Raw genomic sequence first — 12,991 nt, 5'->3', positions numbered from 1 at the left:
GCATAGAACCCTAATGATTTTAATACTGTCAGTTTGGATAGAACCATGAGAGCTTTAATACTGTCAGTTTGGATAGAACCCTGAGAGCTTTAATACTGTCTGTTTGGATAGAACCCTGAGGACTTTAATACTGTCGGTTTGGATAGAGTCATGAGGACTTTAATACTGTCTGTTTGGATAGAACCCTGAGGACTTTAATACTGTTTGTTTGGATATAACCCTGAGGGCTTTAATACTGTTTGTTTGGATAGAACCCTGAGGACTTTAATACTGTCGGTTTGGATAGAACCCTGAGGACTTTAATACTGTCTGTTTGGATAGAGTCATGAGGACTTTAATACTGTCTGTTTGGATAGAGTCATGAGGACTTTAATACTGTTTGTTTGGATAGAACCCTGAGGACTTTAATACTGTCTGTTTGGATAGAACCCTGAGGACTTTAATACTGTCTGTTTGAATAGAGTCATGAGGACTTTAATACTGTCTGTTTGAATAGAGTCATGAGGACTTTAATACTGTTTGTTTGGATAGAACCCTGAGGACTTTAATACTGTTGGTGTGCATAGAACCCTAATGATTTTAATACTGTCAGTTTGGATAGAACCATGAGAGCTTTAATACTGTCAGTTTGGATAGAACCCTGAGAGCTTTAATACTGTCAGTTTGGATAGAACCCTGAGGACTTTAATACTGTCGGTTTGGATAGAACCCTGAGGACTTTAATACTGTCATTTTGGATAGAACCCTGAGGACTTTAATACTGTCTGTTTGGATAGAACCTTGAGGACTTTAATACTGTCGGTTTGGATAGAACCCTGAGGACTTTAATACTGTCGGTTTGGATAGAACCCTGAGGACTTTAATACTGTCGGTTTGGATAGAACCCTGAGGACTTTAATACTGCAGGTTTGGATAGAACCCTGAGGACTTTAATACTGTCGGTTTGGATAGAGTCATGAGGACTTTAATACTGTCTGTTTGGATAGAGTCATGAGGACTTTAATACTGTCTGTTTGGATAGAACCCTGAGGACTTTAATACTGTCTGTTTGGATAGAGTCATGAGGACTTTAATACTGTCGGTTTGGATAGAACCCTGAGGACTTTAATACTGTCGGTTTGGATAGAGTCATGAGGACTTTAATACTGTCTGTTTGGATAGAGTCATGAGGACTTTAATACTGTCTGTTTGGATAGAACCCTGAGGACTTTAATACTGTCTGTTTGGATAGAGTCATGAGGACTTTAATACTGTCTGTTTGGATAGAGTCATGAGGATTTTAATACTGTCTGTTTGGATAGAACCCTGAGGACTTTAATACTGTCTGTTTGAATAGAGTCATGAGGACTTTAATACTGTCGGTTTGGATAGAACCCTGAGGACTTTAATACTGTTTGTTTGGATAGAACCCTGAGGACTTTAATACTGTTTGTTTGGATAGAACCCTGAGGACTTTAATACTGTTTGTTTGGATAGAACCCTGAGGACTTTAATACTGTCGGTTTGGATAGAACCCTGAGGACTTTAATACTGTCTGTTTGGATAGAGTCATGAGGACTTTAATACTGTCTGTTTGGATAGAGTCATGAGGACTTTAATACTGTTTGTTTGGATAGAACCCTGAGGACTTTAATACTGTCTGTTTGGATAGAACCCTGAGGACTTTAATACTGTCTGTTTGAATAGAGTCATGAGGACTTTAATACTGTCTGTTTGAATAGAGTCATGAGGACTTTAATACTGTTTGTTTGGATAGAACCCTGAGGACTTTAATACTGTCGGTTTGGATAGAACCCTGAGGACTTTAATACTGTTTGTTTGGATAGAACCCTGAGGACTTTAATACTGTCGGTTTGGATAGAACCCTGAGAGCTTTAATACTGTCGGTTTGGATAGAACCCTGAGAGCTTTAATACTGTCTGTTTGGATAGAACCCTGAGGACTTTAATACTGTCGGTTTGGATAGAACCCTGAGGACTTTAATACTGTCTGTTTGGATAGAACCCTGAGGACTTTAACACTGTCTGTTTGGATAGAGTCATGAGGACTTTAATACTGTCTGTTTGGATAGAACCCTGAGGACTTTAATACTGTTTGTTTGGATAGAACCCTGAGGACTTTAATACTGTCGGTTTGGATAGAACCCTGAGGACTTTAATACTGTCGGTTTGGAATGCTAATAAAGAAATGTGTTGTTATTCCAACTTCTATTCTCCTCTGCCGCCAAGAGTCTTGCTGAATACCTCTCTTGGAGGCAGCATTCTCATTTGTCTCTGGTGCTGTTTACAATCTTTGCGTGTGTTTGTGGCTTGGGCTCACACGTCCCAGCGTCCTCCTGTGCATCAGATCTCTCTGTGGATAGTCGTCGTCAAAGCAAACACAGTGAGCTGCTGAACATCCCATGTGATTAGTCAAAGGAAAGGTGGCACCCTGGTACAGCTGCAGAATGGCAGGCATGCTTTCTGTTGTCTCTGCCAATGCCCATGTCTGCTTGTTGCTGTTATGCTGCTGTTTTGTCCTTTCCCTCAGATTCTGAATACTCTGACGGCTAAAGCCCTGAACTGGACTTTGACTTTGCCAAATATCTGACAGGTTGCACTGGATCTTGAAAAAGTCATTGAGACTGAAAAGCCAGACTTGGCACTCTCCGATTATGAAAATCCATCTGCACTCTACTGGGCCTTTGAAAAGACTTCCTATTGAATTATAAAAGTTTAACTTGGTGGATGGAAAGATTGAACAGCAAGCGTTTGCGGCCAAAGATAAGGGGTTGTGTGTGTGTGTGTGTGTGTGTGTGTGTGTGGGCGCGCGCGCGCGCGCGCGTGCTCTGTGCATTGCAGCCTCGTACACTGTGATGAAGAGGATGAGAAAGAGGAAGACAATAAGGAAGTGGCCATATAGCTCATGTCTGTTACAGTCAGCAGGTGTTGACGTTGTCTGTTCTTATTCCTTTTAGAGGTGGTTGTGCTGTGCTCAGGCTCAGTGTTGTTCAACAGAAGGTATGCAGTAATTAGACAGAGGTTAAGGGAGTGTGACCTTTCTCTCCCGTCTCCATACATCTCTCAGAAGGACGGCAACTAAGTATCGCCTTGTTGTCTTTTTACAATTCAAATCGCCCAATCACTTCCTCCTGCATCTCCACCTTCATTCATTGTTTACTCTCCTCCCTCACTCTCTCTCTCGCTCTCTTTAATAACCCTCCCACCCACCTTTACTCTCTTTCTGGCATCTCTCTCTTCCCTTTACCCTCTCTCTTTCTCTTTCCCGATTTCTCTCCTTCTTTCTCTCTTTCGCTCTCTCTCCCTTTCTCTGAGTTCCCACTGTTCTCTCATAACTATGGAATGCCTCCCTCCCCTGGTCGTTCTGAACAGAAGAGAAAGGCCAGTACTGTTGATGAGAGTCCGTTCCACAGCCAGGACTGTAATGATGGCTATCTCTCTATTCACACCCAGACCCTGCATTAGACACACATGGAACTGCTGCAAATGACTTCTCACTCTCTGCAGTCATGTACTTAATGACAAACCCACACTCCATTATTTAGTGAGGAAATGATCATTTCCGCTTCCTCTTTGTTTGAGGAGTCTTTGTTCGAACAGCACTGCTTGCTGAAATGAATTGAGGGTTTTGCAGTCGTGTTGGTTGCTAGTGAACGTGGTAGCTCTGTGTGCTTTTCTCAGGGGGCTGAATGTACACAAGGTTTTCATCTATTCTTATCTATGTTTATCTTATCTGGGTTTGCTCTACGTCATTCTACGGGGCTATATCTAGTCCAGGTTGCTGCGCTCACTTTGAACCCCCGCTGCATGTCTGTATTTATTTCCCCGTCTTGGCAGAGCACCTTGGCCTGAACAATAGCCCTGGTAGTGATGGCTTTGTCAGTGTAGTGTCTCAAAGTGAAGTAGCGCTCTGTTTTATTGGACTTCTCAACACTGTGTATGACAGTGGCCTAGATTTGGCACGAGGGACTACCGTCACTTTTCCAATGAGAAACGCTCATTTTTGTTTTCCATTGCAAACCGTTTTGCTACGGTGTGCCCTAATGAATACGGGCGTGTAAGTCCCTATTAGCAGCATGTGATCCAATAGAGGAGAAACACTGGGTCCTCAGCCTCCTGAGCCTGACGCTGCTACGCCGGGCTGGCTCCTGCATACATTACCATGAGTGATGGGCCTCCATTGTTCTAACTTGAAAGGATCCACGGTTATTCTGATGAGCCGTGGGAAAAGGCCACATTGCTAAGCTTCCTCTTCTCTCTTTTATTTTTCTCTCTCTTTCACTTTTCCCTGTCTCTCCCTCTCTCTCTCTCTCTCTCTCTCTCTCTCTCTCTCTCTCTCTCTCTCTCTCTCTCTCTCTCTCTCTCTCTCTCTCTCTCTCTCCCCCCCTCTCTCTCTCTCTCTCTCTCTCTCTCTCTCTCTCCCCCTCTCTCTCTCTCTCTCCCCTCTCTTTTTCTTTGCCAGTCCTCTTATTGTTGTCATCCTCTCTGCACACAAAGACCACATGTGGAGGGACGTCGATGGTGCTTTTCTGTGACGAGCAAACCTTGGCAGGGACAGCCCTGCTATCCCAGAGTGCACTGCACTACTAACAATATTACACTCCTCTAATTGGTTTGCTAAATAACACCAAGTTGCCATTCAGTGTTAAAACCCCAACAAAAACAAGTGTTTTAATTCGCAGAGCGTAGTCCCAGAATGGTCTACACTAGGAACACATCCAATCCTTTTTTTTGTGTGATGCACTTGTGCACATTGTTGTCTCTTATTAGACTCAAGGTACAGTAAATAGGACAGTGTTGTTTTTAGTGACAGCCTTGGGAGATGTGAGTGATACAGTTGACACAAGGCTGTGCTAACTTATAGAGGTCCTCTTTATTCACTGTCCCTCTATATAGACTGTGTTAACTGATAGAGGTCCTCTTTATTCACTGTTCCTCTATATATACTATATATACTGTGTTAACTGATAAAGGTCCTCTATATAGACTGTGTTAACTGCTAGAGGTCCTCTATATAGACTGTGTTAACTGATAGAGGTCCTCTTTATTCACTGTCCCTCTATATAGAATGTGTTAACTGATTGAGGTCCTCTTTATTCACTGTCCCTCTATATAGAATGTGTTAACTGATAGAGGTCCTCTTTATTCACTGTCCCTCTATATAGAATGTGTTAACTGATAGAGGTCCTCTATATAGAATGTGTTAACTGATAGAGGTCCTCTTTATTCACTGTCCCTCTATATAGACTGTGTTAACTGATAGAGGTCCTCTATATAGACTGTGTTAACTAATAGAGGTCCTCTATATAGACTGTGTTAACTGATATATAGACTGTGTTAACTGATAGAGGTCCTCTATATAGACTGTGTTAACTGATAGAGGTCCTCTATATAGAATGTGTTAACTGATAGAGGTCCTCTTTATTCACTGTCCCTCTATATAGAATGTGTTAACTGATAGAGGTCCTCTATATAGAATGTGTTAACTGATAGAGGTCCTCTTTATTCACTGTCCCTCTATATAGACTGTATTAACTGATAGAGGTCCTCTTTATTCACTGTCCCTCTATATAGACTGTGTTAACTGATAGAGGTCCTCTATATAGACTGTGTTAACTAATAGAGGTCCTCTATATAGACTGTGTTAACTGATATATAGACTGTGTTAACTGATAGAGGTCCTCTATATAGACTGTGTTAACTGATAGAGGTCCTCTATATAGAATGTGTTAACTGATAGAGGTCCTCTTTATTCACTGTTCCTCTATATAGACTGTGTTAACTGCTAGAGGTCCTCTATATAGACTGTGTTAACTGCTAGAGGTCCTCTATATAGAATGTGTTAACTGATAGAGGGCCTCTATATAGACTGTGTTAACTGATAGAGGTCCTCTTTATTCACTGTTCCTCTATAGAGACTGTGTTAACTGATAGAGGTCCTCTTTATTCACTGTTCCTCTATAGAGACTGTGTTAACTGATCAGAGGTCAAATCAAATTTATTTGTCACATACACATGGTTAGCAGATGGTAATGCGAGTGTAGCGAAATGCTTGTGCTTCTAGTTTCAACAATGCAGTAATAACCAACGAGTAATCTAACCTAACAATTCCAAAACTACTACCTTATACACACAAGTGTAAAGGGATAAAGAATATGTACAGTATGAATGAGGGATGGTACAGAACGGCATAGGCAAGATGCAGTAGATGGTATCGAGTACAGTATATACATATGAGATGTCACGTTCTGACCTTTATTTCCTTTTGTTTTGTCATTATTTAGTATGGTCAGGGCGCGAGTTGGGGTGGGCAGTCTATGTTTGTTTTTCTATAATTTGTTTGTTTCGGCCTAGTATGGTTCTCCATCAGAGGCAGGTGTCATTAGTTGTCTCTGATTGAGAATCATACTTAGGTAGCCTGGGTTTCACTGTGTGTTTGTGGGTGATTGTTCCTGTCTCTGTGTTTTGCACCAGATAGGGCTGTTTTGGGTTTTCACGTTTCTTGTTTTTGTTAGTTTGTTAGTTTGTTCATGTGAAGTGATTTATTAAAACACGAGTCAAAATAACCACGCTGCGCTTTGGTCCGCCTCTCCGTCAATGGAAGAAATCCCTTACATGAGATGAGTAATGTAGGGTATGTAAACAAAGTGGCATAGTTTAAAGTGGCTAGTGATACATGTATTACATAAAGATGCAGTAGATGATATAGAGTACAGTATATACATATACATATGAGATGAGAAATGTAGGGTATGTAAACATTATATTAAGTAGCATTGTTTAAAGTGGCTAGTGATATATTTTACATAAATTTCCATCAATTCCCCTTTATTAAAGTGGCTGGAGTTGAGTCAGTGTGTTGGCAGCAGCCACTCAATGTTAGTGGTGGCTGTTTAACAGTCTGATGGCCTTGAGATATAAGCTGTTTTTCAGTCTCTCGGTCCCTGCTTTGATGCACCTGTACTGACCTCGCCTTCTGGATGATAGCGGGTGAACAGGCAGTGGCTCGGGTGGTTGTTGTCCTTGATGATCTTTATGGCCTTTCTGTGACATCGGGTGGTGTAGGTGTCCTGGAGGGCAGGTAGTTTGCCCCCGGTGATGCGTTGTGCAGACCTCACTACCCTCTGGAGAGCCTTACGGTTGTGGGCGGAGCAGTTGCCATACCAGGCGGTGATACAGCCCGACAGGATGCTCTCGATTGTGCATCTGTAGAAGTTTGTGAGTGCTTTGGTGACAAGCCAAATTTCTTCAGCCTCCTGAGGTTGAAGAGGCACTGCTGCGCCTTCTTCACGACGCTGTCTGTGTGGGTGGACCAATTCAGTTTGTCCGTGATGTGTACTCCGGGGAACTTAAAACTTACTACACTCTCCACTACTGTCCCATCGATGTGGATAGGGGGCTGCTCCCTCTGCTGTTTCCTGAAGTCCACAATCATCTCCTTTGTTTTGTTGACGTTGAGTGTGAGGTTATTTTCCTGACACCACACACCGAGGGCCCTCACCTCCTCCCTGTAGGCGTCTCGTCGTTGTTGGTAATCAAGCCTACCACTGTAGTGTCGTCCGCAAACTTGATGATTGAGTTGGAGGCGTGCATGTCCACTCAGTCGTGGGTGAACAGGGAGTACAGGAGAGGGCTCAGAACGCACCCTTGTGGGGCCCCAGTGTTGAGGATCAGCAGGGTGGAGATGTTGTTACCTACCCTCACCACCTGGGGTCGGCCCGTCAGGAAGTCCAGTACCCAGTTGCACAGGGCGGGGTCGAGACCCAGGGTCTTGAGCTTAATGACGAGTTTGGAGGGTACTATGGTGTTAAATGCTGAGCTGTAGTTGATGAACAGCATTCTTACATAGGTATTCCTCTTGTCCAGATGGGTTAGGGCAGTGTGCAGTGTGGTTGCGATTGCGTCGTCTGTGGACCTATTTGGGCGGTAAGCAAATTGGAGTGGGTCTAGGGTGTCAGGTAGGGTGGAGGTGATATGATCCTTGACTAGTCTCTCAAAGCACTTCATGATGACGGAAGTGAGTGCTACGGGGCGGTAGTCGTTTAGCTCAGTTACCTTAGCTTTCTTGGGAACAGGGACAATGGTGGCCCTCTTGCAGCATGTGGGAACAGCAGACTGGGATAAGGATTGATTGAATATGTCCGTAAACACACCAGCCAGCTGGTCTGCGCATGCTCTGAGGACGCAGCTGGGGATGACGTCTGGGCCTGCAGCCTTTAACACGCTCCTCTATATAGACTGTGTTAACTGATAGAGGTCCTCTATATAGGCTGTGTTAACTGATAGAGGTCCTCTTTATTCACTGTTCCTCTATGTAGACTGTGTTAACTGATAGAGGTCCTCTTGAAGCCCACTCAGGCCTCACCTCCCTCACCTGTCTCCTCATGAATGGAAGAGGATGCTCCTTGTGATAGCAACCTAGGTTCATGACAGAAACCGTGGCATAGAAACCGTGGCTCCTTGTGAGCTAGGGGGTCTGTGTGTGAAGGACACACCCGGAGAGGGCCACGTAGTGGAGTAGACATAGAGTAGACATACCTGTATGTATCTGACCCACTGTTCACTGACCTGCATCGACCAGAATGATATCACTCACTCAGAATCCTCTTTGAACTTCAAATAAAATGGCATTGTAAACTAGATTGAGTTGATTTTTCAATGTAAACATCTTTCGTTGTGAATCTGATGAAGTTGCTGTAATACTAAGGAATTCCTAATGATGGGTGTTTGAGAGTCTCAATTCTGTCTGCTTACACTTGCCTGGTTTGGAGATCACTCTCTTTTCTATCACAAGCTGTGTGTGTGTGGTGTGTCCGTGGCATCGTGTCCGTGAATGCCTGTGTGTGTGTGTGGTGTGTCTGTGTCCGTGGCATCGTGTCCGTGAATGCCTGTGTGTGTGTGTGTGTGGTGTGTCTGTGTCCGTGGCATCGTGTACGTGAATGCCTGTGTGTGTGTGTGTTGTGTCTGTGTCCGTGGCATCGTGTCCGTGAATGCCTGTGCGTGTGTGTGGTGTGTCCGTGGCATCGTGTACGTGAATGCCTGTGCGTGTGGGTTTCCATATGAGAGGAACGGCGTGCTCTGAACCACGGTGGGGCAGCGTCCACATTGTAAAGCCACTGACTTATCGGGGTCACAAGGTTTAATTGGATCCTTCTTTACGGAGAGGCGGCGACCCGTTCACAACGTAAACAAATGGCAGGAGCTATCAGACGACCATTTCCAAACGGATCCAATCAGAGGCCCATTACCCGTCCTATAGCCCTGCGCCTGGCTAGAGAGGAAGCAGGGAACCATATCATAGACATCGTAGAGGGGCCTTTGTTGTATTAGAGGGTCATCAGGTTAGACATTCCCTGACTATACAACACAACACTCTTCTGTTTATCGCACACATTGAAGCTGACACAATACAATACTCCAGGCCTGTGTTATTAGGCCCCGCTTTCTTTTGCTCTGGAGTAATGGCATTGTATCAATATGAGCTACTGCTCTGCTGACCAAGGGTGTCATTCTGTAAGGCAAGGTGATACTAGAGCCGTATTTACTGATATCGTAGGCCTAGAGTTACATTCTCTGTTTATGGGCACTGATTCCCATATATCTAATGAGATGTCACATCCAATATGGCCGCCGTCTCCTCTGTACACACCAGACTGGTAAACAATGAATGTGCCCTATCTATTTAGCCTACACAAGGCTTTCTGCTGCAGTGAGGCACAGAGACAACTCTAAACACTCTGAGATGGAACATTTTCTTCCTTTCCCTTCCTGTGTGAATGCCTCTCTGTATTTAAGTGCCTCACTGAAGAAGACTACTCCTGGTCTCACACCGTCGTTTCTTTACTGCATCCTGACACTTGCATGTACAGAGGTGTTGAGCAAAGACGAGAAGTGTGTGTGCATGTGTGTGAAAGCGATAAATTCATGGAATAATTTTCAAGGACCTGAGCTGAAATGGAGGTGTCCCTACCCTTCTCTCTTTCGCTTTCTCTCTCTCTCTTTCCCTCTCTCTTTGCCAGCGAGCAGAAAGTAGGGCAGTGAGGAGTAAACAGGCTACAGCGTCCAGGCAGGGATGTGATGTGTGTCAAGTAGCTGCAGAGTGCCGCGGCCCACAGTGCACTGCTCCCCGCTGCTAATGAGGTCGAACCGATAGATAGAGGCCTTTTAAACATATCTGTCCAATACATTCCTGCTCCGAATCACAAGAGGACTGTCTCCAGGCTTGGAGAGATTGGAGAGCATCCCTGTTTGAAATACAGTTGGAGAAAGTAATATATACTCTTATCCATGGCATTATGGTTAAGAATCATAGGATATCATAGGCTGCTGTTTAGCTGCAGTTTGTGCACAGGAAGTGCCACAGGAAGTCTTTGGAATGTAAACTATGCAACTGGAACAGACGTAGATGTTTGGCTGCTATGACAGATGTGAAACTTCATCTCAGCTTTAGAAATCATCCAGGCAGATATTGTTCCCTCGTTCCTATTCAGTAACACAGCAATTGAGAATTTACATTTACATGACAACAGTAACACAGTCGGAGCCTGCAGCAAAGTTGCGTGACGCATTAATGATATTGGAGGTTAATCATCAGGTGCTTTGTGCCAAGGAACACAAGCAAATGCCCCAGAGCAAGTCTCATCTCCCTCTTGGAAATGAAACGGCAATCTGCCTGCATTATAGATCCTGTTTCACATGAGGTTTCATACCACATGTTAATTAATATTGGAAGTCATATACCCACGGACTGTAAATTGGGCTGAACTAACTTCTGCCATGTCCAGGCTTTTAACTTGTCTGGAATCAGCTGAACCTCGGAGGGATGTGTGTGGCCTATATCTGAAATGAGATCAAGCCCAGTGGGTGGGCCACAGTTGAGACGTGAGACAGAACCTCCGAGACGTGAGTGTCTGACGTCAGGAAGGCACCCAGCATAAGAGGGGAGCGAACTGGCCCGTCTCAATCTCTATCGGCCTCGTCTAAGGCCGTCTCAGGTCCCATGAGTGATGGACAGAGAGTTGGAGCCTCGCGCTGCCTTGGCCTGGGCTAACAGAAATATGAAGGAAGGGCGAGTGGGAACAATCCTGACTGATTATGCGGAGCGTCGCCTGGTATGACGGATCTCCTTGGCTCCAGCGATGCCGGGCCCGTCTAGACCGGACTCTGGAAGATAGATAAACCATTCTGCCTTCTAGTCCCTGGGTTGTAGCCGATTCATCAGACCGGCCCACAGCGGAGGAGTTATGTGCCATAAACTGATGAAATACCCAGCTGGGATGAGCTGTGGGAAATGACAAGGGAGGGCTGCACCTTATTTATCACGTTTTTTATTGATTTACTTCTATATTATGGAATGGCAAGCTGGTCGGCTGGGGACTTTTCTCTGTGCTTCAATACTGCTCAGTCACCGCCTTCACTGTGACTCTTCTATATTATGGAATGGCAAGCTGGTCGGCTGGGGACTTTTCTCTGTGCTTCAATACTGCTCAGTCACCGCCTTCACTGTGACTCTTCTATATTATGGAATGGCAAGCTGGTCGGCTGGGGACTTTTCTCTGTGCTTCAATACTGCTCAGTCACCGCCTTCACTGTGACTCTTCTATATTATGGAATGGCAAGCTGGTCGGCTGGGGACTTTTCTCTGTGCTTCAATACTGCTCAGTCACCGCCTTCACTGTGACTCTTCTATATTATGGAATGGCAAGCTGGTCGGCTGGGGACTTTTCTCTCTGTGCTTCAATACTGTTCAGTCACCGCCTTCACTGTGACTCTTCTATATTATGGAATGGCAAGCTGGTCGGATGGGGACTTTTCTCTGTGCTTCAATACTGCTCAGTCACCGCCTTCACTGTGACTCTTCTATATTATGGAATGGCAAGCTGGTCGGCTGGGGACTTTTCTCTGTGCTTCAATACTGTTCAGTCACCGCCTTCACTGTGACTCTTCTATATTATGGAATGGCAAGCTGGTCGGCTGGGGACTTTTCTCTCTGTGCTTCAATACTGTTCAGTCACCGCCTTCACTGTGACTCTTCTATATTATGGAATGGCAAGCTGGTCGGCTGGGGACTTTTCTCTCTGTGCTTCAATACTGCTCAGTCACCGCCTTCACTGTGACTCTTCTATATTATGGAATGGCAAGCTGGTCGGCTGGGGACTTTTCTCTGTGCTTCAATACTGCTCAGTCACCGCCTTCACTGTGACTCTTCTATATTATGGAATGGCAAGCTGGTCGGCTGGGGACTTTTCTCTCTGTGCTTCAATACTGCTCAGTCACCGCCTTCACTGTGACTCTTCTATATTATGGAATGGCAAGCTGGTCGGCTGGGGACTTTTCTCTGTGCTTCAATACTGCTCAGTCACCGCCTTCACTGTGACTCTTCTATATTATGGAATGGCAAGCTGGTCGGCTGGGGACTTTTCTCTCTGTGCTTCAATACTGCTCAGTCACCGCCTTCACTGTGACTCTTCTATATTATGGAATGGCAAGCTGGTCGGCTGGGGACTTTTCTCTCTGTGCTTCAATACTGCTCAGTCACCGCCTTCACTGTGACTCTTCTATATTATGGAATGGCAAGCTGGTCGGCTGGGGACTTTTCTCTGTGCTTCAATACTGCTCAGTCACCGCCTTCACTGTGACTCTTCTATATTATGGAATGGCAAGCTGGTCGGCTGGGGACTTTTCTCTGTGCTTCAATACTGCTCAGTCACCGCCTTCACTGTGACTCTTCTATATTATGGAATGGCAAGCTGGTCGGCTGGGGACTTTTCTCTGTGCTTCAATACTGCTCAGTCACCGCCTTCACTGTGACTCTTCTATATTATGGAATGGCAAGCTGGTCGGCTGGGGACTTTTCTCTGTGCTTCAATACTGCTCAGTCACCGCCTTCACTGTGACTCTTCTATATTATGGAATGGCAAGCTGGTCGGCTGGGGACTTTTCTCTGTGCTTCAATACTGCTCAGTCACCGCCTTCACTGTGACTCTTCTATA

The sequence above is a fragment of the Oncorhynchus clarkii genome, chromosome 33 (genome assembly GCF_045791955.1).
Source record: "Oncorhynchus clarkii lewisi isolate Uvic-CL-2024 chromosome 33, UVic_Ocla_1.0, whole genome shotgun sequence".
NCBI lineage: Eukaryota > Metazoa > Chordata > Actinopteri > Salmoniformes > Salmonidae > Oncorhynchus > Oncorhynchus clarkii.
Note: the sequence above shows the minus strand (reverse complement) of the source record.